This window comes from Lichenostomus cassidix, chromosome 2 (assembly GCF_008360975.1).
Source record: "Lichenostomus cassidix isolate B80296 chromosome 2, HeHo_3.0, whole genome shotgun sequence".
Taxonomy (NCBI): domain Eukaryota; kingdom Metazoa; phylum Chordata; class Aves; order Passeriformes; family Meliphagidae; genus Lichenostomus; species Lichenostomus cassidix.
Genome location: NC_139482.1, coordinates 15,222,540 through 15,246,680, shown reverse-complemented (window position 1 = coordinate 15,246,680; position 24,141 = coordinate 15,222,540). Strand labels below are relative to the sequence as shown.

The 24,141-nt window shown below is 43.1% G+C and overlaps 1 long non-coding RNA gene across 3 annotated transcripts; it reads right to left on the bottom strand.

Annotated features, from left to right (window-relative positions):
• Window positions 1-742: 742 nt before the first annotated feature.
• On the bottom strand, window positions 743-23,238 carry LOC146440845 (uncharacterized). 3 transcript variants are annotated; one of them, XR_014849695.1, is made up of 5 exons: window positions 22,260-23,238; window positions 17,487-17,767; window positions 12,931-13,552; window positions 11,492-11,642; window positions 743-1,268 (listed from the first exon to the last, which is right to left on the bottom strand). It is a non-coding gene; the product is annotated as an uncharacterized LOC146440845 (long non-coding RNA). The 3 variants fall into 3 exon arrangements; XR_014849693.1 differs by lacking the exon at window positions 743-1,268 and having other exon boundaries at window positions 7,585-11,642; XR_014849694.1 differs by lacking the exons at window positions 743-1,268; window positions 12,931-13,552 and having other exon boundaries at window positions 7,585-11,642; window positions 22,260-23,026.
• Between the last annotated feature and the right edge of the window lie 903 nt (window positions 23,239-24,141).

Sequence of the window (24,141 nt, the reverse complement as noted above, 5' to 3'; positions counted from 1 at the left end):
AGATGAAATGACCTCAAGTTGCACCAGGGGAGGTTTAGATTGGATACTAGGAAAGAACTCTTCACTGTAAGGGTTCTAAAGCACCTGGAACAGGCTGTCTAGGGAAATGGTTTAGCTACTGTCCCTGGAGGTATTTAAAAGACATGCAGATGTGGCACTTAGGGAAATGGCTTAGTGGTAGACTGGGCAGTGCTGGGTTAATGGTTGGACTCAATGGATTTCAAGATCTTTTCCAATCTAAAAGAGTCTATGATTCCTTCCAGCATCTAGAGGTCCAAATCACTGCTGCTGGGGCAGGTCTCCCCAGCTCCATTTGGCCTTGCCATCTCCAGATAACCACCCCGTCTTTGCCAGCCTCACTCAAATGACCGTGAGCTAACTTGAGGTGAAAATTTATTTCACCAACAGGGATTCTCATTGCAAACAGAACAAAGAAAAATATCAGAAGCCCAAAAATGCAATCACAACACAAATCAAGGCTTAACTCCCAAACTGCCTGGTGCTGCTCACCATCATTGTGATTTCTGGAGTCCAACGCAACTCCCCAGACCAAGAGCAGGTGGGTTCAGAGAGCTCCTTTCTCTCTATCCCCTACCACATACTGAATTAATGACATCAACTACATGATCCAAGGGACTGTGGGCTACCAAATGCTGAGATATTTTTTAGTACCACACTATTTAGTACCACACTATTTAGATATTTTTTAGTACCACACTACTTAGTACCACACACAGCTATTTAACCTCAATGATTGATGGATGTGGAGAATAGATGGGACTGCTGCTGAAGATCAACACCCTCAGGCCTCAATTAAGCCATCTGAAATCACAATAAATTTTTCCAGGCAATCAAAAGGAGAGACAAGTAGTTCCCAGTAATTCCAAACAAATAAAATGCTCTTTATCAGCCACATTGTAGGTCTTTTTTATGCATCACGAGGAAGCAGAAATAGCTCAAACCCATGAAATAATTTCCAACGATCTGCAGTTACCTGGGGATCTTTGACTCGGCTCTATCAGGAATGCCAAGAAACTGTGTTTGTAATGTTGCCAGCCACTAACATGGGAGCAACTCTGCGGGCACAAATTGAAATGTGACCTAATCAGAGAGCTGCGGGAGAAGCAAGATGATTAAAAAGGAGGCACATTGAATCTGACGGAGATCAACGCAGACAGGAAAGGAAAAGGAGATCAGTAGTCTCTTAGATCTTGCTTAAAATCAGTCCTGCCCAGTTGGGAATACAGGCATGAATGCAGCAGTGAGTTCTGAAATGAGATGAAGAGTTTATGTCAAAATAATGCAACAAATTCCAGCCCGAAGTAAATGTAGGAACACAAGTTCTGCGCTGTGCCTGAGGCCCTGATCCTGCGGATGATTACATGCATGAAAAAGCCCAGTGAATGCAGGTCTATTCATGCATGCACAAACACTCACAGGATTGGGGTTTTATTGTGCATCCCCTGCAATCTACTGGATGGGATAGACATCAGCCTGAACTGTGGCCCGTGTTTTCTCAGGAGCAGTTAGCAAACTAAACAAAACACATAACAAACCTGAGGCACATTTCGCATCTGAGTCACTGAAAGTTTGTACAGTAAACACATGTACACAAAACTGGACAAGTTTATTTTCCACAAGGCAAGCTGGTTTTGTAATTTTTTTAACTTATAAGGAAAGGGAAGAAATTCCTCCCCCCCTTCTCTGTGCATACATTTCCCTTGTTTGTGAGTCTTTAGAAGGCTATGAAGCTGCAACAGGAGCAAACAAGAACTTTCTTTAATGAATAAATATTTACAACTGCCAACTTGGATACCTAAGGCTGAGGCTGATTTCTTTGAAACATGCACCGGAAACTCTCAGGACTTGATCCTGCCCACACTGAAACATGTGTCCTGAAGCAGCAGCTGCTCCTCATAACGCACGTCTGAAATCCTGAGCAGAACCTCAGTGCACTTTAACAGAACAGGGTTGGCCTATTTTCTGGATAATTCAAACCTTTCTACTTGTGCCGTCAGAATGCATCTGTTACACTGTTCTTGGTGTCCTTCCTGTAATTCTTGTAATTCCTTGATGTAAAGCTTCTCGTTTGCTTGGCCAGTGCTTTCCTGGGGCCAAAAGTCGACCTCTGAAGCATGAGCCTGAGGCTGGGCAGTGCCAGAAAAGGTGAATCTCTTGTTATGAAGGTGATTGTGAGGCTGCAGAATTAGTGATTCCTCAACTGGGCAGCTGGGGAAATGTCAGGGTATGTCAGGGTTCTTCTTGATGTCCTTGGTCAATTCTGATCTTGCACGGTAAGAGAATTGAGATGAAGGGGCTAAAGAAATTTTCTGAGGTAGAACAAAAGTTGTGCAAATTAAGAACTTCAAACATGAGTCTGACATAAGGCTGCTGGTAATAAATAGAAGATAATTTGGCAAGTCCAAAACTGTAATGTAATATGTCCCCAAGTAAGGCATATTTGTAAGCTTACTGGAATGCCTTTATCTGTGCAACCCTCCTTTTTATTTATAATCTTGACTCTCCACAGCATATAATTCAAAGTCCCACTGAGTTGTGTAAAGGGCATAGGATCAGCATTCACAAGTCATGAGATGACTTCTCAGCTTCTTCAGTGAGTGACCACGTCAGCCAACCCCTGTCACTTCACTCTGTCCACCCTCTGCTCCTCGAAGACGAGGGTGAGCTCTGGGTCCAGCTGGTGGGCTGCTCTGTTGACAAGGAGCTTAATTTAAGCTCCCAGTGATATGATGGCAAACAGCTCCAACAGTCTGTTTCCTGTAGATGAGTTTCTAGCATCTCTAGAGTCTCTAGATCTCAAGCCTGGGATCAGATCTGGGAATACAATGCACAAAAAACTGCCTACACAGAGAAATCAGAGTGGAAAAGGTGAGAGGGCTATGTGCCTCTGCTGAGGCAGTCCTCTCCAGAAGAGCTAATTGTGCCAGTCTGGAGGATCTTGTTTCATTGTTTTTTCTGTTAATTTTTTCTCTTTGGTACAAGTTGAGTTTCTCAGTACTTTAAGCAACAAATATTTATGCAGAAAATAGATTGTCCTGATTCTTTATGAGGGAAAGTATCACCATAAATTTATTTCCACCTTTACTTTCCAGCTACCTCTTCTTTTCTGTGTGATCAGAGGTTTTGGCTATGGCTCAAAAGCCCAGTCCTGCTGCCACATGAAAGCTCAGGGAGCCAGGAAGGACATCATCACCATGAGAAACTGGACTCATAGAGAGCTGGAAAAGCCTTTTGGTTCTGACTCAAAACATTCCTGGAATGGGGTTTCAAGGCTCACACTGGAAGTGGTTAGCTGCAATCAAGCTGTGCAAGGTGCCACCAAATGTGTCCTTGTCCATCCCCAGAGTCATATCCAGGCATGGCCCTGCTCCTGGCACCAATCACACAGGATGAAAATCATGCTGAGAGGAGCATGATCTCCCAAGTCATTTTTGTGAATGGGTGCAGACCCCTTTCCCTGCAGCCACCTTGGGTCTCTTTGGTGCCTTCCACTCCCACCCTTCACCCTTGTCCCCTCCAGGTCTTCCCTGGGTGTTCAGTCCCTGTTAGCCATGACCAGCCAGGTCTCTCTGTGGCAGGGGCACATCCATGCTGCAGCACAGCCCCCTGACCCATGTCAGGGCCATGCCTGGATATGACTTCCCAGTGCACCCCCAGTTTATGCTATGGTGACCAGGCTAGGGATTTCCACATGCATCTGCTGCAAATGTGGTTTAAATCGTGAACCTGGCAACTCCTGTTACAGACAGAGCTCCAGGGGCAGCATAAGTTGTGTGCACAGGAATAGAATCCTCTACGGAGGTTAACGTGTTTATTCTTTGTGGGTAGCAGTTTTGAATGAGAATTCCTCCCCACTTTGACTTCAGAGGTGTGGACACCAGCTCCCAGTTGGAGGCTTTGCTGCCCCTCTATGCAGCCCTGTTTGCACTGAGGCTGATGATCAGTATAAACTCTTGGTAGAGAAACACTGGCAGACAACTTATTTCTCCAATAGTTTAAGGAACATGGTAAAACAGTTTGTTAACTGAAAAACCAGTCCAAACTTTGGATCATGATAATTTAGTTCAGATGTATCTCTCGGATAATAAAGACTGTTTCTCTCCCACAACACAACATACTTTCTGTCACATTTGTCACTGAAAAAATTTTAAGAAAGGTGGAAAACAACTAGGTCTGTCCAAAATGTATAGTTACTTCTATTTTAACTCTGAAATGGCAGCTAAGTGACAAAAACACTTTAAGAACCAGAGACAAGTGTTGTTAATCCCCTTCTCACTCAGCAGGTTGTTACTATAGAGTGACATAACTTCAGGATACAAGACCAAATAAGAAAAAAAAAGCTGGAAGGTAGTAACGTGAGGCAGCTTATTCTGAGTATGAGTCTGTATTCTGCTGTAACATCCTCTTTGTGACATTTTTAATTTATTCAAAATTTCTGGTTTTTTTCCAAGTGGGGCCACTGGCTCTCAGTGAGAGAAATTCTTCTTGCCCTTAAACCTGCTCATCCTGAGGAAGTGTGCTTGAGCTGAATGCACACTTCCTTGTTCTTCAGTTTTCAAAGCTTTTTTTTTTTTTTTTTTTTTTTTTTTTTTTTTTTTTTTTTTTTTTGGTGCATGTGCTGCCTTCTGTGAGAGGAGTTGAAATGGGAGAAAAGGACATTTCACTTGGGAGTAGAAGTCCAGCCCTGCACAGGCAGAGGTGGTCCAAGGGCAGGAGTTGCACAGCTTTGGTGCATCTCCTGTGGCCCACTGGGCATTGGAGAGAAGCTCACAGTGACTCAATGCTCCTGCCTCACTTCCTTTCGTATTCACCTGGGCAATGAAGACAATTGCTAAGATGAAATGTAGGTATTTGTTTTAAACACAAAACCAAACACCAAATGCCCCCTGAAAATGGCTTTTCTCAGTTTTAAGGTGATACCTGTCAGTATGAAATGTAAGGTTAGCCTGACTTTTTCTCAGCTTAAGTGCAGACTTGCCTGTTGTCTGCATACCCACCCTATCCAATGAAAAAACAAACCAGCTGTGCTGCCCCTCTGATAGGTAGCAGTACAGGTTTGCCTCTGGGCAGATATTTACTGCTACATCTGGCTTTGCTTTGCCATACTGCTAACCTTCCTTTTCCTTTCTACATTTGTTTTGTTTTTATTAAATTTCCCCTCTGAATACTCTAGTTTGTATTTCTAATGTCAACAATTTCTTTTATCATAGATAATAACTTCCTCTGACAAAACCTGTACCATCCTACATGGATTTCAAATCCATTTGATAGACAAATATTGAAGTACAATATTTGGTTGTTCATGCAATTGTATGTATTTATAGTAATCAAATTCTAAGGTACGAGAGCCAAGAAGTAAGCTGGTTGCCATTCTCTTAATCATGTATTTAGCTGACAGCTTCTACTAAAGCTTAATGAAGTTTATGTTGTGATATTGTGATGTTTATGAAGTAATTTATGTGGTATGCTTAAGCATTCTATAAAAACAGCTATAAAAACACAAGCTATTCCTTTTACTTGCCACAGTGAGCAAAAACTGCAATCTCTAGAGAGAATAAGCATCTATTGATATATAGATTGAAAAAAGAAAGTGGACATCTCCTGTTAAGGAAGACAAATGACTTCCTTTTTATAAGTAGGATGCAGAAATCGTATCTTGTCTTGCTTACCAATACTGCCACAGGCTTTATGCAATTCATTTACCCTTCTGGAGCTCTGTCTCCCACATGTGCAATACATCACAGAGGGACTATGGGATGGAGTAGTGCTTGTAAGAAATATTGAGGCCTGCTCTTGGAAAGTACCAGAAAAATTTTATTTATGTATTTGGTTAATTCTGGTTGAGAATTCAAGGTGACAGCTATTTCTTGCTTTGGAATGAAACAAGCTTATCAGAAATGGCCTGGATCCACTTCACTAACTGGTGTTTTCTTCTCTGGCATGTTGTAAGTGAAGAAAGGCCTAAGTGAAGGATATCCATAATGCTCTGTTTAGATGCAGCTTCTGTTAGCATGGACAGCTCAGGACAGCAAGGAGCATTTACCTTTCTTTCTGTGTCTACATGGCTGCAGATGAACAACTTCCTTGCATCACTCATGGGCTTGACTTGGCCCATATTTTTTGACAACTGCAGTAAAGTGTAGTGTCTTCCCTAATTCCACTGCACAGTACAAGAGTTTTTCAGTGATAGCTCTTTTCTGAGGTATTTTAATCACTATCTGGCTTCCTTGTACCCTCTGCAAAGCTTTGCTCTCTATTGGTGATGTGGTCACCATGTCTTTAAACAAAACCCACCTAGCACTGAGACTTTGCCTGGCTTTCCTGGCAGAGCTTAGGGATATGCTGCCTTGGCCTCCCTTGGCTACAGACATTTTCTACAGCATCTCATTCACAGCAGTCACACGGGAATCCTGATGCATTTTGTCTGTGAGCTGACAGGACTTTGTCAGATCATGACATTTAGGAGGTGCTTTGGCAGGCAGCTCTCAATGCTTGAGGGAGTGTATCAGCAGCCAACACATATCCTTTTAACTTGTAAACCTTGTAAAGTTGAAGCTCAAAAAATCTCTTCACCATTGTAATTTCTCCCCTCAGTACTGTTACACACTGTGCCCTTTCCCATGTGCTTTTTTTTCATGCAGACATTTTTCACATGCTTTCTTGGATCACCTCTGGAAACCTTCTTCACCTTCTTATCTGCTTTGCCCTGTATCAGGTTTTCTGGAAACACCATGGTTTGTGAAATAACTTAACATGAATAATGGTACCAGTGGCTTTCAGGCTGAATCCTTTTGTTGGCAGTATCTGGAGTATCCATTGCTCTGATAACTAATTCCTGGTTGCTCTTCTAGCACTGTGCTCAGATCACCAGCAAACATTGGATCCATTTGCTGCTGTGTGACCTGTTTGTGGACCCTGATTTTGAGCTTCACACAGTTTTATGCCTTGGGACCCCTTTCTGACTATTGACTAGTGCATTTGTACTGCAGAAAAAGAGTGAAAGCAATGTCCAATTCTCCTGCTCTGAGCATTTTGTCCTGGAATTGATCCCAACCCACTTTTCAAAGTGGTTAATGGCTCTGCTCTGCCATGATGCATCTAGATGGTCCTACGGGAACACAGGTGTTGAGGGCAGTCCAATGTCACCTGCGAAAGGCTGGCTAAGGAGTAGGTGATGGAGGTACAACACAGGTTATGAGCTTTTTGTCCCTTTCCATGCATGCTGGATTTGTCACTCCACTGTAGAGCTTGTGCTCATCAAGCCCAGCCATGCAATAGGGAGCTCCTGACAATGCTGACATCCTTCCACTTCCCATACACAAGCTGTGTTGTAGAGATGATTAGGTTTCACTGTCACCCGTGTTGGGTGGAAATGCTCTCTGCATCACCTCTACCTCTTGCCCTCATCCTGTACACTCAGTCCTGCCCTGTGAATCTCCCCACCCATGCTGGCTCACCCCTTTGGAGGCTACACTGTGAAGCCATTTAAAAGCAAATACAGATTTAAAAAGTAAAAAAAAAAAAATTTAAAATATTTTTTAAGTGATGGATTATCTCCTTAATCTGTATTTGTTCTTACCACAGGAAGAGTGGAGCTGGCACAGAGTCTGGGGCAGTGCAATACGGTACCAGAGTGGGAAGGAGAAATGGGAATGGACAGTACATTCAGGAAAACACCCAAAGCTGACTTTGCTGCATGTTTTAAATCAGGAACCCAGAGCCTGTGACAAACTGATCTGCAGTCTCTCTTCTAAGGTGAAGAAAAGTCTTCATCCTCTTAGGAGCTTCCAGCATTCCCAGCCACATTATGAAGCAGGATATAAAGGCTTTTTTACATCACTGGGAAAAAATGAACCTTCCCTTTGCATTTTTGTTTCTGTGCTCTCTGAGGCTGCTGGGCTGGTTACTGAGGTTTATGTCCTGCCTTGGCAGCATGTGAAGAGTTTACAAGAGGAGCAAACTCTCCATTTTGCTGTCAACCTTGGGGAAATGGGAGCAGATTGCAGGTTGCTGTTTATCATCAGAGATCTCATGGGTCCCTCCCTGGGGTAGGCTCCGAATGGGAATAGCCTCTGTATGTTTAGTTTTTGCTTAGAATAGATGTGTAATAGATCCTTCCGGAGAAAACCCTTGTTAATTAGAGGAGAAGCAAGAGATGGGCAGACTGGGAAAGGTCAGAGCTCTGGAAAATATTTGTCAATTTCAGTCTGTTTAAAATTGGGCAAAATAAGTGGGTGTGTGGGGCTAACCAGAGGGTTTGTTTAGTGAAATTAGTCTTAGATGTTTTTGAGCCAGGTGCAACCAGGAGGTGCTCTTTTCAGGACACCACTAGTCCTTTCCCAGCCTACATAGGGTGCCAAGGCTTTGGCCACACCAATGCCTGGGCTTTTCCAGCCACTTAGTCCACTAAAATTCAAGTCAGAACCTCTGTGTCACAACATAAGTAGTGGCAAAGACCTTTCTGGTTTATGTCTGAATAACAGCACATTCACTGAGTGGACTAACGTGCTGTCCTGTCTCTTTGTGCTGTATTTGCTGATGCAGTAGAGTCCCTTATCCAGCTCAGGCCAATGAAAGATGCTCCTGAGATCTGCAAGCAGCCAGGAAAAGATAACTATTTAGAGAGAAACAGAGTAGCAGCTCAAGAGGATTGAAGCGTTTTAGCAAATGTTTAAAATCTGCATTTCTAGCCTACCTACATATAGTTTTTGTATTCTCAGAACTTTTTATGCAGTTACAAGATACGTTGGCTGGCTATAAAGTTTACATTGCACTTCATCATTTGAAAGACAAACTAGAAAATCTTGTGTCTTGGTCCTTTTTTTTCCCCCAATGTGCAGAGACCTCTCCTGTCTTACTTGGTTGCCTCTTGCTAAAGAGCCTTGAAACACCATCTCCTGGCACCTCTAGGAGTTTCTCATTTCATACAAAATTTATCATACTTGGAAAGATCTGAGTGCACAGGTTTAAAATCAGATTTCCACAGTTGTGTGGTGGAGGGAACTCACAGGAGGACAGAAGGAGCCAAGAATATGACTGAAGCAGTATCACTTTGAATCCAGAGGGAATACTGGTGATACTTGCTCAGTTTTAAATTGAAGCCACTCTGACACAGCTTCTCTGTCAGTTGTGCTATAAGTTTATATTTTGTTTTAAAACCAGTTAACTTATTCTACGGGCTGAAAATGCTTCAGCCAAGTTTTCTTCATTATGGAAGCAAATTCTTAACACATCCTAGCTGATGATGGCAAGGAGACAAACCCTTTTTTTTTTTTTTTTTTGCCTTGTCACAAGAATGTTTGAGCTATTCAATTCCCATCCCTAATGAGGAGTTAGTTTTCAAACATATCTCTGCCTGTCTCAGAGCATTAATGCTTAGGAATTTGGAAAAATTTGTGTACAGAAGAACAGAAATTACTTACTTTTTGCTACTTTTCTATGGCGTTTTTACTCTGGGATTTGTGTTAATGTTTTCCTGCCAGAATGCCTTACTGTAAGAGCAAAGGCATGGACACTGAGCAGTGCTCCCAGGGCAGGAAGGGGTTTTGCTCACTGGGACTTTAGAGGCACTTGAAGTGCAGTTTGGGTGTTCAGGACCCATTGGTATTGGCCAGATGGACACCTCTCTGTAGCTCCACCAAGGCTGGTGACAGTGACAGCCACCATCCCCTGAGCAGGGGAGGCTGGTGGGAGTGTGCTGCCTGCACTGTGCTGGTGGCTGCAGTGGGCAGGGGCAGAAGGGAGAAAATGCAACAGCTCTTTAAATTTCCCATGTAAAGCTAAACTTTCTCCCCCGTGCTCATCCCCTCACCAAGGGGGTCACCACCAACAGGGAGGTCTTTCTAAAGATCATTGATTCTCTGAAATGCGCATCCATCTGTGGGCAGCTGGTTGGTGTTTCAGGGAATCCTGGCTCTGGTAAGCATGTTTTATGGGCCTGCTGTTGCAGTTGTTATTGCTAACAGATTCCCCACCACTGCATCCCAGCAGGGGTACTTCATATCTCTCTGCAACTTGGGATGATGGTTCCTCTTGAAGGTTGCATTTCATGTTGAGACATTTCCATGCTGCTGATCAGAAAATATGAACATTTTAAAGTCTCCTTGAAAGAATAACAGCAGTGGGAAAGCTGAAATAGTGACAGAGGGAAAATAATAGTCTTCTGGGCAAAGACTCCTGGCTGGAAGATAATTTACAGTACTGCTGTTATAAAGCGTTGCACACAACCACAAGCTGATGTAGGTGGATAAGAAATCAAACCACTCCTCTCTTCACAGCCTAAGCCTTCACATCAACCTCCAGTGATGCCAATAAACTGGGTGAAGTCCAAACTCATAGCTTGTGTGGGCCTGAGGGGTTTATTCAGAAATGGCTCTGGCTTGAGAGCCATCACAGTCTCCTGTTTTCTCATAGTCACTCCACACCAGCCTTTGGACAAGACGGTTGCAGAGCAGTTCTTTCTCTCTGGTGCAGGACCATGAGACCCTCCTCATGGTGCCTGTGCAGAGGCACTGCGTGGTGGTTTCCCAAGAACGTCTGCGTGGCAAATCAGTAATGGTGGGATTCACCTTATTTAGTTTTAGTAAGTGCCATTTTGGAGTTTAGAGCTGATTTAGGTATCCCAGATTGTCTTTATCACTCACTAGAGAAACTGGTCCTTCTAGGGGGGTATTTTGGATGGAATGAAGCGTGTGGGAGCGGCTCAGTACTGCACATCCAGAAACAGTCATCCACCTCGTGACTAATCTGGAGCTGGTTATCCATGCATTCCAGGGGAGGGAGACTGGTGACTCCAGCAGATGGTTACTCCACTGTCTTGGAGTCCTCCCATGCACTGTCCACAGAGGTAGCCAAGATGAACCCAGCAGACTGAGCCCTGACCTTTCAGATGTTAGAAGAGCTCAATCCCACTCCATCTGCTGATGGAACTGAAGGGTTCTGCTGTTGCCTTGCTATAGCATGGCCCATGCCAGCAGGGTTCTGCCTCTGCCTCCTGGGAAGTGTCACCAAGTGAACTGTCCCTCTGGGACTAAGAGTACCCTGGAGAAGGCAATGCCACCATCAACATAGGGTTCATGGTGACTCCCTGATCAGCATTTGAGAGCTATCCAACTCTCCAAATCTCCAGCTGCCATGGGATTTCAAATCCCCCTCCATGGGACTTCATCTGTTGCTCTGGGCAAATCCTTCAGCTGAGATTAGCAGGATTAGCAGAGACATCTCTCATGGCAGTAAAACACTGAAAAGGGTCTACAGGATTTTTCCTCAGTGGGGCAACATTGAACACCAGGGTACTCCCTTGCTGGAAATAATATATGCTCATATTGAATTAGATGTGAATTGAATTCCAGCTAAGAGACTCACTGGGGTCTTATTGCTGCAGAACCAAAATTGGGCTTGAATGGAGCATCATGGAGCAAGGCAGCACTGGGAGACCTGTCTATTGTCCAAAGCAGTGGGAATCACTTACAAACTGCTAACAGAGAGAAGTTGAGGTGGTAGAAATGGCTGGACTTTGCCTCTGGATCACAGTTCCTGCGTGCACTGAGGGAGAAGGTTGTGTGTCAAGCTTGCTGTCCTTTAATGAAAAATGCATTAGGGAGGCCAAAACATGAAGAGCTCTGTAAATAAAAGGCAAACAGATAAGATGCAGTTTCCTATGATCTCTCCAGAGATCTCATCTTCATCATTTAATTACAGATGCAAAACTGAGTAAGTTGCCAAAGTAAACTGTCCCAAAACAGAACAAATATTCTGGGCACAGAAGCAGTCTTCTGATAAGGTTTTACATTTTTCTGTGAAAAGAAATGTGAATAGATTTGCTGGAGGCCATTTTATTTTTTGTAAACTATGTGCACTTCTTTTGGGGTTTGTTTACTGGTCTGGGTCTGTTGTTTGTGTCTCAAGAGCCCTTAGCAATATTGCTTTATTTTGACAAAGCTTTTCTAACAGCCATAATATAGTTTCTGTATTTTGAATCACCTTGCACATAACCAAACAATGCAGAATGTATTTATCACAGCTTCCAAACATTTCTGTAAACAGTTGACTTCATTTCTGTTCATTCAGACCATATTCAGCAACTTTCCTCATTATTTTTGTCTGAAACTCTGCTTGAAAGAATTGTTCTGAATTAGAAGTTGAAGGAATAGGTTTGAAACCTTTTCTTGCTAGTTCGTTAACCCAGTTTAATAGATTTTGTGGGAGAGTATTTTCTCCATACAATGGTTATTTAAGCAATAGTTTCTATTTTTTTCAAAATATTTATAAACCACTGAGTTCCTCTGATATTTATTGGCACCTTGGAGCAATTTATTGCACGTATAATGGAAAGGAATGGATAAAGTTACATCTGTTATAAAACTAGGGTATTTTTATTTGTACTTTAAATACTTTTGTGCAACTTCTGAAGCTGGTGTACAAAGGAGACGGTTGTGCTCTTGTACTTGTTTATCTTTATTTTGTTAGTGAATTCTTTCTGGTGTCATGCTTTGTGCGTGGCTCAAAAAAAGTCATTAGGATTAGAGTCAAACATTAACCTTGTGACCTTCTTGTTTATATACCTACTGTAAGTCTGTTCTGCTTGTATTTCTGCAGTTAGTAAAAGCAAACTTGTGTGCACAGTCCCTGGATGGCAGTGGGCAAACTGAAATGTTTGTCAAGATCGCTGATTCTACATCCCTTTAAAACCAGATCTTCAAAGGCATGTCAGTGGCTGAGATTAAATGAGAAGGAGGCTTTTAAAATGCGTGTGTCTACCTCCTTTCAAAAATAGTAAACTGACAAAAATAGCATCGTGACCCAAGGTGGTGATGCACAGTGCAATGAATGGAAGATGAATACACATTTTAATGTTGGCTTAGCTTGGTAAATGAACATAGGCTATAAAATTCAAAGAAAAAAACTTACCATCCGTTCCTGTCACAGTTCCCAGGACAATGTACTGGGTAAAAGTGAAAATGGCTGGAAACCCTAGATGTTCCTGCAGTTCTTGAAAAACTGTTTTTAATCACTATTCCTTGGGCTTTTTTGAAAGTGTGCTTTTCTCCATCTGTGGGAGAGGAAAATCACTGTCTGGTCTCAGTGTGGAAAATGTTTGAATGCAGCTACAGTGGGTAATACCAAAGCATGGTGCTTTGGCTTATTAATTTCCATGTGTCAAGGCTTCCTGAAAACAGTAAATTAAGAAGTTGTGGAAAGGTTTTAGGCTTGTCCATTTTTACCAGTAAAACCCAACAGGAAAATATTAATGTACCACAGCACCTCACAATGCCGTGCTGCCAAGGGATGATCCTGGGGAAGGGGTTGGGCACAGATGCTGCCATGGGGCAGAGGGCTGCAGAGCAGTGCCAAAGGCTGGGTGCTCCTCTCATTGCTGGCCAAACAGCTTTACTGGCTCCTCTGCCCTGCAGATCACAGTCAGATCTGCCTCCTCTGGGACTCACTCCGGGGTCACCGATTGCCGGTGAATCCATCTGGCACAGACACCAAATAACCCCTCTGCCTGTTGCACTTGCAGCTCAGCTTGCATCTGGGAAAATGGAATGAGAAAGACAACACCAGGACCTCAGCTGGTGTAAGGTATTTCTTTTTATTCAGTGTCAGGCAACACTGGGTCATGCCCTGCCTTGCCAGAATGGGCTTGCTCTCTGGCTTGGCCATGGCCAGATGGACACTGATGTGCAGGAGCACTCATCTGCCAGCAGCTCCTGGCTTGGGGATGTCCTGCTGGGAGCCTGGCTCCTGCCCAGCTGCTGCCCAGTGCCACAATGCACACCTTGGCTAAGTTCCTACAGACACAGGCTGCTGTCACTGCATTTAATTTTATTGCTTGTACCAGATGCTGCATCTTTCCCACAGTGAGAATGAGACCTGGACTTCTCCTCTGTGTGCCTGTTATCATGTGCTCAGAATAAGGATTGCTGCTGGTGTGAAGGCAGCAGCAAGGCTGGTGCAGCCAGCCAAATCACACCAAACCTCCCTTCTTCCCTGTTTTCCCAATCTGTTCATCTGACTGGGCCACCCTTCCTCTACAAAATTCCATTACCATGGTTGCAGCTGCCTTCTTCACTGGCTTCTTCACTGGCTTCCCCTACCAGCCCAAGGCAAATGCACCTTACTCTCCTCCTTTCCCTCCCTCCTGTGCATGCTCATATGTCAGCTGTGCCAGACTACGAAGAGAATATTTGATTGCAGCAACGTCCTTATGAGAGCAGAGTGTCCTGTAATTCCATTATCAAACACATCATGTGTTTTGATCACACAGGGAAATTAATTCAGTCCATCAGTGCATGTTTATTGCCAGTGCAAACCTCAACAAGACTTTTAAAGAAAAATCCCTAACAAAGCACTTTCTTTGTAAGTTGGTGTATTTTAAAATTGATACACTTTATTTTTCATTCATTGAAAGCCTCAGTACTGTTAAGTCCCCAAACACTTAACAATCCCTGCAGATACCCTTGATAGCATTGCAAATTTTGAACACCTCCTTGATGGATATTAAATACAGTTATCAATGCAAAAAGTGTTTGAGTAAGGCTCCATCTGTGGAAAAGCAGGGTCAAGCAGAGGTAACTTTCTGGTAAAAAGTAATCTTTGTAAATAATTTTTTGTGCTTTTCAGTGAATGGGGGATACTGTCTCCAAGGAAGGGACTCCTTTCAAAGTGCAGATAAACACAAGCTTAGCCGGGAAAGAGACCTAAGAAAGCCAGAGACATATAAACTAGGATTAAATCTTTTCTCCAGTGAAATCATACGATGATTTTACATAATTTTCTTGTCTTATAGGGCAAGCTTCTGAGACATTCAGACCTTGTCTCATTTCTGCTCCATCTCTTGCAGATGTGAGAGTGACAGGTGAATTACAAAAGGGAAAAGTCTGTAGGAGATGACAGATGGCTTTTAACTGTAGACAAATTTCTCAGGGATGCAAAAAAAAGGGACTAAAAGTCAGCCTTGAGATAACAAGGTACTGATGTAAAACAGAGTTATGATGGCAGAGCAGGCTGTGCTTGGGGACTCTATGGATGTGCAAGGAGGTGAGGAGACAGATGGGACAAAGAAGGAAAATTTCTGGAAAAAAGGAGACTTGGAAACCGCTGCCTGGCATCTGTCCCTGTCCTGTTCTGTAAGGGTCCTCATTCCTATTCCCCAGCACTTCTTTTCACTCATGCAAAACCTTCTATCTTTACTCCTTACTACTCTTTAAAATTTAGATGGGTAATTCCAGTTCTGGGTCATATGTTGACTCTCCAGGTCAGAAAATGGGAATACTTGCTGTGGGGAGAAAATGTTTTGATTATATAGGCAGACCTCCTGTTTCTACAAAAACAAGAAGAAAGTTGTTTAAATAATGGTTGGTAATCATGTGAATGAGAGAATGTATAGAGATAACCTAGGGTGTGTGTGTGTGGATGTATGTTTGTGTGTAACCCCAGTGTAACCATCCGTTGGAATCAGACTCCTTTGTAATCTTATGGTAACTTTATTGGAAAGAGAAAACAGAGGAGAGTATTGTTTTCTAGAAATGTTTTAGCATTGTAAAGTAAATACTCCAGCAAGTATTTACTAGCAGGAATACTATTACCACGGTTAATGAAACTCTAATCAGTAAATGGAGCCAGCTGCAAACACTGGGCTTTTTTTCCTTAAAGTGCCCAAATGTCCTAATAAGCATTTTCTTCCCTCAACAAAAAAATATCTATTTTTAAGGCTGCAAATTGCAAGGGGACCTATGAGACCACAAGTGCTGTGCTGCAATCAGTAATAAAAATGCTATATAAAATGTTAGTGGAAAGTATAAAACTTCACTTCCGACACAGAGGTTAACCTTTACTAAGAGGTTTGGGTGTTAAAAAGGAGCCTGAGTCTCAGAAATGCCAACTATCGAGAATATTTAGGGTATGTGGTAAGTGTCTGTTATATGTCTGCAATAAATGGGCTATTGAATCATTGACCTGACCAGTCAGGGCAGCCTGTGCTGGGCAGAAGGGCCAAGAGATGCTCACTGAAAACAAAGATGGGACATCTGCCCAGGAATGCCCCCAGCCCCATCTCTGCCTCCAGCGAGGGCAGCCCTCAGTCTTCAGCATCCTTCTGCCTGTTTAAGATGAAAAGTCTGAAGAGGATTTTCTCCAGCTTTCTAACATGAAGTTGCCCAGTAAGTGTGTCTGGAGGTAGCCTTGGAGAGCGTTGACTCAGTGTTTGCAGCTCTGCAGGAACTGCCTCCAGGAACCATCCATTTAAAATTTAATTTAACGTTTCTCTCTCTCTCCCACAGGCCCCAGAGTCCCCTGTCCTGTTGCTGGGATGTTTTACAGCCCTTTTGCTTTGCAAAACTTCCATGCACAGCCTGCATTTTCCTGGGTAATAGCCGGTTGTGGGTGAAGCATTGCTCTTCTCTGGTATTGCTCAAAGTGAATTTGAGGATGCGTGAGAGATGGTTCGTGTGATCAAACTTCAGACATCTAGCATAAGCAGTCTCTGCAGGAGCAAACCTTTCTCTGTTGGACTCCAGAGGGGAATCAGGATCTCAAACGTAGGGGCTTTAACCTGCACTCTAATCAGAAGTCTACAGCTGGTGGTTGGAATTGCTGTGAGAAGTGTCCCGTGCATCTCTGAGCACATCCCCCTCTGGTACAGCTCTAATGGCATGCAGGGAATTGAGTGCTAAGTATCAACTCATTAATGTTTTTGGGGAAGGAGAATAAACTTTGCAGCCAAGAGCAGTTTTCCTAAGATTGTTTTCCTAGTGTAGCTCCCTGCATCCTTGGTTGTGTTTATGAAAAAGCATTTTTGTTTACATGGAAAAACAAACCACAAGAGTTTTCTCATCTGTCATCCCCCTATTTCTACGAATACACACATGTCCTTGGAAAGAGCCCTGCTTGGGCACTGGCTGGGGCTCAGTGGCATCATCATGTGTCTGTGATGAGCAGTCACATACCACCAAGAGTAAGCAGTTGATGCAAACAGTTAACAAATAGCCCAGAGGGTTGCTATGGCTCATCCAAAAGAAATCCAGAACCCAGCTTAATCTTTCTGCTAACTTTGGGAGTGTTGATGCAAACTCTTCACTTGCTTGCAGTTAGTTCATTGAAAATTAAAGGTAATTCCAAAAATGGTGATACCAATTCCACATTTCCCACTATACACAAGTCTTTCAAGTGGGGCAGGAGAGTCAACACCGTATTTTCTGTTTTGATTTCTGTGATGAAGTTTATGTCTCTGACCTTTAAATATACATCAGTGAGACATCACATCATCACAAATAAAGATTCTTGTTTCTTTGAATCATGTGGAAAGGCTTGCAGGAGAAGTGTCTGTGATGAGAGGGTCAGATCCCCAGGGATAGGCATATTCCCTGCTGGTTGAGTGATGCCTCGTGAAGGGATGACTGTCCACTTGTGGGGCACAGCTGGAGCCAGCTTAGGACATGTACAAGAAAGACTCATGTTAGACTCACCTTGTGCTCCAGGAGACACAAAACCTCCATGGATGTGTATTGCCCCTCTCAGGCAGAGGTTTGGCCAGGTGTGGAGCTCTGTGGCTGCACCAGGAGCTGGAGGATGCCATGGGTCAGTGGGGAAAGTGGGACAGTGAGGCAGTGCTGGAGCTCAGGGCAGAGCTGAACATGATTTCTTCAGGTGACGACTCACTGGGGAGGCCCTGAGATGACTCTGGTTTTACACTCTGCTGCTGTGTGAAACTCTTTGAAACTCCTTTGGCAGTCCTTAGCAGTGAGACCTTGAGAGAGACAGAAAATGTCCAGCAGACCTCTTTTTTATTACTCAATTTAATATTTGCTTAACTAAAATAATAAAATATCCTGAGTTGGAAGTGACCCACAAGGATCATTGAGTCCAACTCCTGGATCTGCAGAGGGCAACCCCAAAAATCACACCCTGTGGCCGAGACCATTGTCCAAACAGTTCCTGGACTCTGATAAGCTTGATGCCGAGATCACTTCCATGGAAAGCCTGGGAACATATGTGCAACAGTCCCCATCCCTCAGTCACAGCCTACAGGGGCAGTTTGGTCCTGTGTAATTTGCTCCTTTCTCTACCCTTCCCATGGAATATTCAAGTACGCTGCAGGCTAAAAAAAACCGCTTGCCTTGTCTTTTGTACTTTTCATGCTTTCAAAGAAAAACTGTTTTAAGACTGAATATGCCCAACTGAATTCTGAAGAATAATTTATATTGAAACAGAAGACATGGGTAGAAAGAAACTAAGAAAATACACACATTTTGGCAAGGAATTGTAAGTAATTTCAAACCAGAAGTAATTTTTTGGTCCAGCTTCAAGTTACAGAATATGGTTTAAGGTGTCTTATTCTTTAAAAAATATTTAACAGGCATTATTCAAATATGTCATGCAGGTCTTTAGAGTGAATAACATTCATGTCTGTGAGATCACCGGGATATGTTGCAAGAGGACATTTCTGAGTGGCAGGGAGCCACGTTACTTAATGAAATAACATTTTCTTTTAAAGCTAATTTACATTGCATAGTTTTGGCTCCTCAAGTACATACAGGAGGCAAAAATGACTGTGTGCTTTTAGCTTTTCCAGACTGTGGAGGAATTAAGAAGTAAGTGAGCAAAATGAAAAGAACAGAAGAAGGAAATGTTAACAACAAAAACACCCTAAAGAGGAGATAGCATGTATCAGGAAAAGCAAGGAGATGGGAGAAACAAAGAGGGAGAGAAGGCAGGGGAGGTGATAGAGTCCTCAGCATGGGCATGGGAAGCCTAATGGCCAAACATCCCTGCCCATGGGGAAAAGAAACTGCCTGCTGGTGAGGAGGGTTAGCAGGCAAGGAGGGAGTTACTTTGCTCCCTGGTGTATAAATATCTCTTTGTAGATGTAAGATTTTATTTCCCTCCTATTACCACACGAACTTGTTTGGAAGCTTCTCAGGGTCGATTCTGCACTTTCTAAACTTTCTCGCTGTACAGTTGCTACTGAATTTTGTAGTTTCCTACCCAAACAGTTCCTGTGCTCACCCTCACAGGTCCATTTCTGCATTAGAGAGGCAATGTTTCTGCTCTGCTGAGGCCAAATGCTGGGTCCATGGCATGGAGAGAACTGGCCTAAGGGCTTCCTGTCCCTACCACCCCAGGATATGCCTTCACTGGGCCTTGGCTTCACCCTCCAGCATGCATAAGACCTGCTGCAGACTTTGCACCAGATGGAGAATGGAGCTAGAAAGATGGTGAGAATGGTCTGGGGGAATGTATGTGGGCTTTCACTGTGCAGTCACCTCAATGCTGGTCCATGGCTGGAGTTGTTTGAGGAGGATACTTGGCAGCACCACTGTACCCCTTTGGACATGTCAGCATTAGCTGAGTTTGCTGCCAGTGCTGTTTGAAACTCAGCAGCTCAAAACCAATATGCCTTGTCCTCAGCAAGGAACAAAATCAGCTTTCTCTGTTTTAATTACCCAGTCTTGTCCTTCAGTCCTCTAGCCCTGTAAACCATGTGATGGAGTTGGAGTCCCAGTCTGCTGTTCAGAGAGAGAGGGAAGAGCTGTAGCCCACACCCTGTGGAGAAGAGCTGGGAATTAGGAACAGTCATAGGCAGTGTTGAAAGGAGAAGCTCCTGATTATTTTTGAAAAGCAGTGAGAGCTTCAGAACACCCAGGAACTTCAGGTGTTTTGGTGTTAACAGGATTCTAATTCAATATGGACACAGAAGGCACGATAACCATTAAGGGTCGGATCGCCTCTTGGATGCAGCAGTTCAGACACTGAGCTTTGAAACTACAGATAATTTGAAGCTCAAAAGATGACTGTGGGCAAAAGCTCAGAAGAGTCTTTGAATTGTTGTCATCAGGCTTCCTGTGTCCTTTGTGCTGAATCCAAAGCTTTGGTGATACATGAAAGAGCTGGTGCCTGGCATCAGGCAGGGAGCTCTCATTTCAGTCCATGGCATGCATTTTCTGAGCTCAGAATTTATCATAATGGGAATGCTGGGCTGGGAGAGCTCACCACGTACCCACCAGGAGGGTCAGCCCTAACCAGTGGATGTTCATCCATCCAAGCCCTGGTCAGGCACCTCGATGGAGCTCAGCAGCAGGAGAGGTCACTGTCACCTCCTTCCCCAGCCACGCCAGTGGCCAGGCTCAGCTCTATGGCCCAGGCACCAGCTCAGGAATGTTGCATCACATCCCCTTTTTTCTGTCTAGCCTCTCTTCTTTCCCACTTCTTTCTCTCCTTCTCTTCCCTGCTGCTCCTTGGCTTTATCAAATCAGAGAGGGACATCCAGCAGGCAGAGCTGCCCGGGTCCCAGCGCTTTGTGGTCTGCACTTTCAGAGCTCCTGGAAAGATGCTGCCTTGGGTTTGGCACTGGCACTCCTGCATTTTGCAGCTGAAAACACATGGAGCTGATGAGCAGGAATGTCTGCCGAGGGCAGGTGAGCAGGCAAGCAGTGTTCCTCACTGAGCTGCCCATTCTGGTGATGGCAGAGCTCCCCAGCCAGCCTCCAGTGCTCAGTGAAGCAGTAAGATACAGTTAACTGCTAGCAGGGACATGTCAACACATGGAAACATTTATAGCCATTCTTTAAAAAATCCAAACCAAAAATTCAACTCTCAGTTCGCAAAAATTACCAGGTATTTCCCGTGACAGTGTTTTTATGCAGGACATATACAGTTAAAATGCTGCCGGATGTCGGACAGGAAAATCAAATTGAAGATAACTCTTAATCATGAAGGCAAAAATGCTTCTTTTGAAAACATAAACATGTTATTCCATTTCTTTCTAACCTAGTCAAAGTGATGACCATTTTAATATATATTTCTCCGTCTGGCTATATTGTGATCCTTGGTTATTTTCCTCAAATTCACTGTTACCTGAAGAGGTATTTGCCTCTCACTTCTCTAAATTATCATACAGGTGTGTAGAGAAACATTCAAGTGCCAGCTTCTTTCCTTACTTTTGCCCTTTGAAAGTATTTCTGAACATACTCCCTTGAAATGATGAAAACCAAATAGAGAGTATCTAAAAATGAAAATTATCCCCTAGTCTAAAATGAGCTACAAAATACTTACTTTGCTATGAATTCAAAGTAATATACCCTCTTATTAGAGAAGTCATTATTTGTTTGGTTGAAAGACCTCATTTCATGAGCTGTCTTACAGATCTCGAGTCTGCATCTCACATATATGACCATGTAGCAAAACAGTCTATGTTATCTCATTATAGCATCTCAAATGTGGATTGGGCAGGCCTTACTTGTATTAAAAACCATCTTACTCATGATAGCAGAGCATGTATCAAACTAATAAGATGACCACTTGGCCCTTAGTTCACTCTAGCAATTTAAATGTGGGGGTAAATAAATCCTGCCAAATGCATTTCTTTGCTCTTCCCACCATTCCTTTGTGAACATCTCTTTCCACAAACAGGAATGCTTTGGAGATGGTCTGAACTTAAAACAGTACCCGTGTTTCAGTCCAGTAGTTGCACAGACTTTTTTGTACATTAGTTTTTCCATCACTAAGATTTGCCAAAACAATTGTTATATCTAATTTTTAGTGTCTTTCATAGAGCAGTTTTATTTTAATTTCATGTTAAGAGCACTGCTAATGAACCCCAAGACTGAAGCCTTAAACTTTAAAGCTTTTTCTTTCCAGGAGAAAGAATGAGGACTCTCAGCAGTCATTAGTGTGATTTGAGTTGTGTCTTCACTGTAGCCCTGCTTTGTGAGACATTCAAAGACATTTCTTAGCAGAGAAGATCTGCAGGAATGCAGTTGTCACCAGGAGACATCGTTTTTGGCTCAGGACAATCTGAGGTGATGTCTAACAGCCCAGGCAGGGATGGAGTCCTTGCCTTGCAGCTGCAGGACACTGTTGGGTCTCTACTGTAGAGATCACACATTATCCTCTGACCTCTCACAGCATTGTATTGTGCACAAGCTTGTGATGGGACCACACCATACACAAATGTGGAATTGCTACAATGGCAAATCACCCCATAATTTGCATAAAAGCACGTTTGGAAATATAAGCAGGTTTTGCACAGTAAAGTTTTCAAAGGGACAGTTTGTTCCTGTTGCTTTTGTATCAGTCATGAGTTAATCCTGTGAGGAAGGAAAGGAGAAAAAGCAAAACTGCCTGACAAGGCAGAAGACAACTGCAGTTCTGGAGACTGATCTCTTGACTGATCTCTTATCCGAGGTCTTCTCCAAACCTGAGAGAAGGTTGTGGGCAAGCCCAAAACACCCCAAAGTTACCAAAACTGCTTGTAGCTACACTCTTCTCTCTGAATTGTTCCCTTGTTCTCCAAAAGAGGCTCAGCACTAGAACATGTGCTTGTACAGGAGATTTGGCTCCACTTCAGCACAGGGAGCAGCCAGGTGGCAAGGCTGTGTGTGCTGGTTTAGAGGTGCTCATGGTTTTGTCAGGGGAGATGCTAAGTAGACTTGGTGTAGCCTTTTTACACTTCTGGTAAGTTTGTAAAGGAAACAAGCTTGGTTGCTCAAGAAACAGCAGTGAATTTACAAATTTAAATAGGTGGACTAAACGCAGAACACAGAAAGCTTAATAAATCAGATTCAATCTCTCCTAGTATTGATACAAGATCCAGGCCTCTGCTGAGGAAGCAGGTGCTTGTGTTAAGTTCATGTCTCCAGACAGCATTTAAGAATATGCCCTCAGTTCAGAGCTGCTGGGAATGCTGCCTGGAATGAGGCCCAGTGGGACCTGGGCTGACTGTGGCCACTGGTCCTCCCACGGGAGCTGCTGCTGCTCTGGCTGTCAGCAAGCCTTAACAAGGCAAAGGCCATCTGGTAATGCTGACAAGATGACCCCTGAGTCAATGACATCCAGATTCATTGGTGATGGGATGCTGCAGCTGCTTTCTGACAACTCCTCTCACACTCTGGTCTCCAGAACACAAGTTTTAAGAGACTTGTTGTTTTACAGTATGTGGTTACTCTGTAAAAATTTGTATCCACGGGTTGAAATAAATTTTAAACACCTTATTTTCATCCTGAAAAACATACATAAATGTATATATGTAGTTGAACATCATTGGAACTGTCCATGCTGTACCCATCAGTACTGTTAGCAAGACAATGTCCCACATTGAGGGGTGAAAGCAGGGAATGTGTAAGCTGTATTAATACACTAAATTACTGGAAAGAATGAAAAGAAGGGAAATTATTAGACTGAAAAATTAATGGTTGGATCCAGCATAACCAGAGAGATACTTAATTGCTTGCATGGATCATACACTGCCCATAATTGCCAGCTGGTGTCTTCAGATATGTCTTGGATCTTCATGTCCCTGGCTGGCATTTATACCAATTTGTATTGGCATACAGTGGGATTCAGGTGGGGATGGAATGAAGAGCCAAAAGAAGAAAGGAATGAAGAGCTGAAATTGATGTGTTTCTTGATACAAGCCTGCGGCTTATTGGGCTTTTAAAAGTAAAATTAGGGATAATTGAAACACTCCTAAGATGGGTCAAGAGTAGTTTAATTAGCATCTTTCATGAACACCAGTGTTTTGTACAACCTATAGACTAAATAAGAGCAAATTGTTTTGGACTAGGAATTGCTTTAAAGGTTAATTGTTTCCTTTCTTTCAGCTCAAAATGAGATAAGATTTGATTCCCCAAGTCTCTCTTAAGACCCATAGGTGAACTTTCCTATTAGAACTGTGAATTTAAGTTAACCAAAAATATTCACTGAAAATATCTTGCAAGCTGCTTTCTCTGTGATTGCAGAATCTTTGGGTTTTGGGAAAACAAAGCCTCAAGGGAACAAGAGAGGGAAGTAAATTAAGAGTGGAATTGTTCTCAATCAAACAAAAAAAGAGAGAATTCACCACATAAAGTACAAAAAAACCCTAGTGGGGGGAAAAGGTGAGGAAAAATAACTGTGAATGATATATTGTGGTTATTTTTACATTTCCTTTATATAAATTCCTTTTTAAAACTTTCTACTTTTACTTTTCCTCAGTGTAGGTCTTTTTCTTCCATGCCAGCCCCTTCTTAACTACAAGTAAGTCTGAAAGGGTTCAGATATGCTCCAGATCCATTTCACAAATGTAGGACCTCTTAGAAAATGCCATCCTTTGGAGCCTGGAAATAGCAGCTGGAAATGTCACGA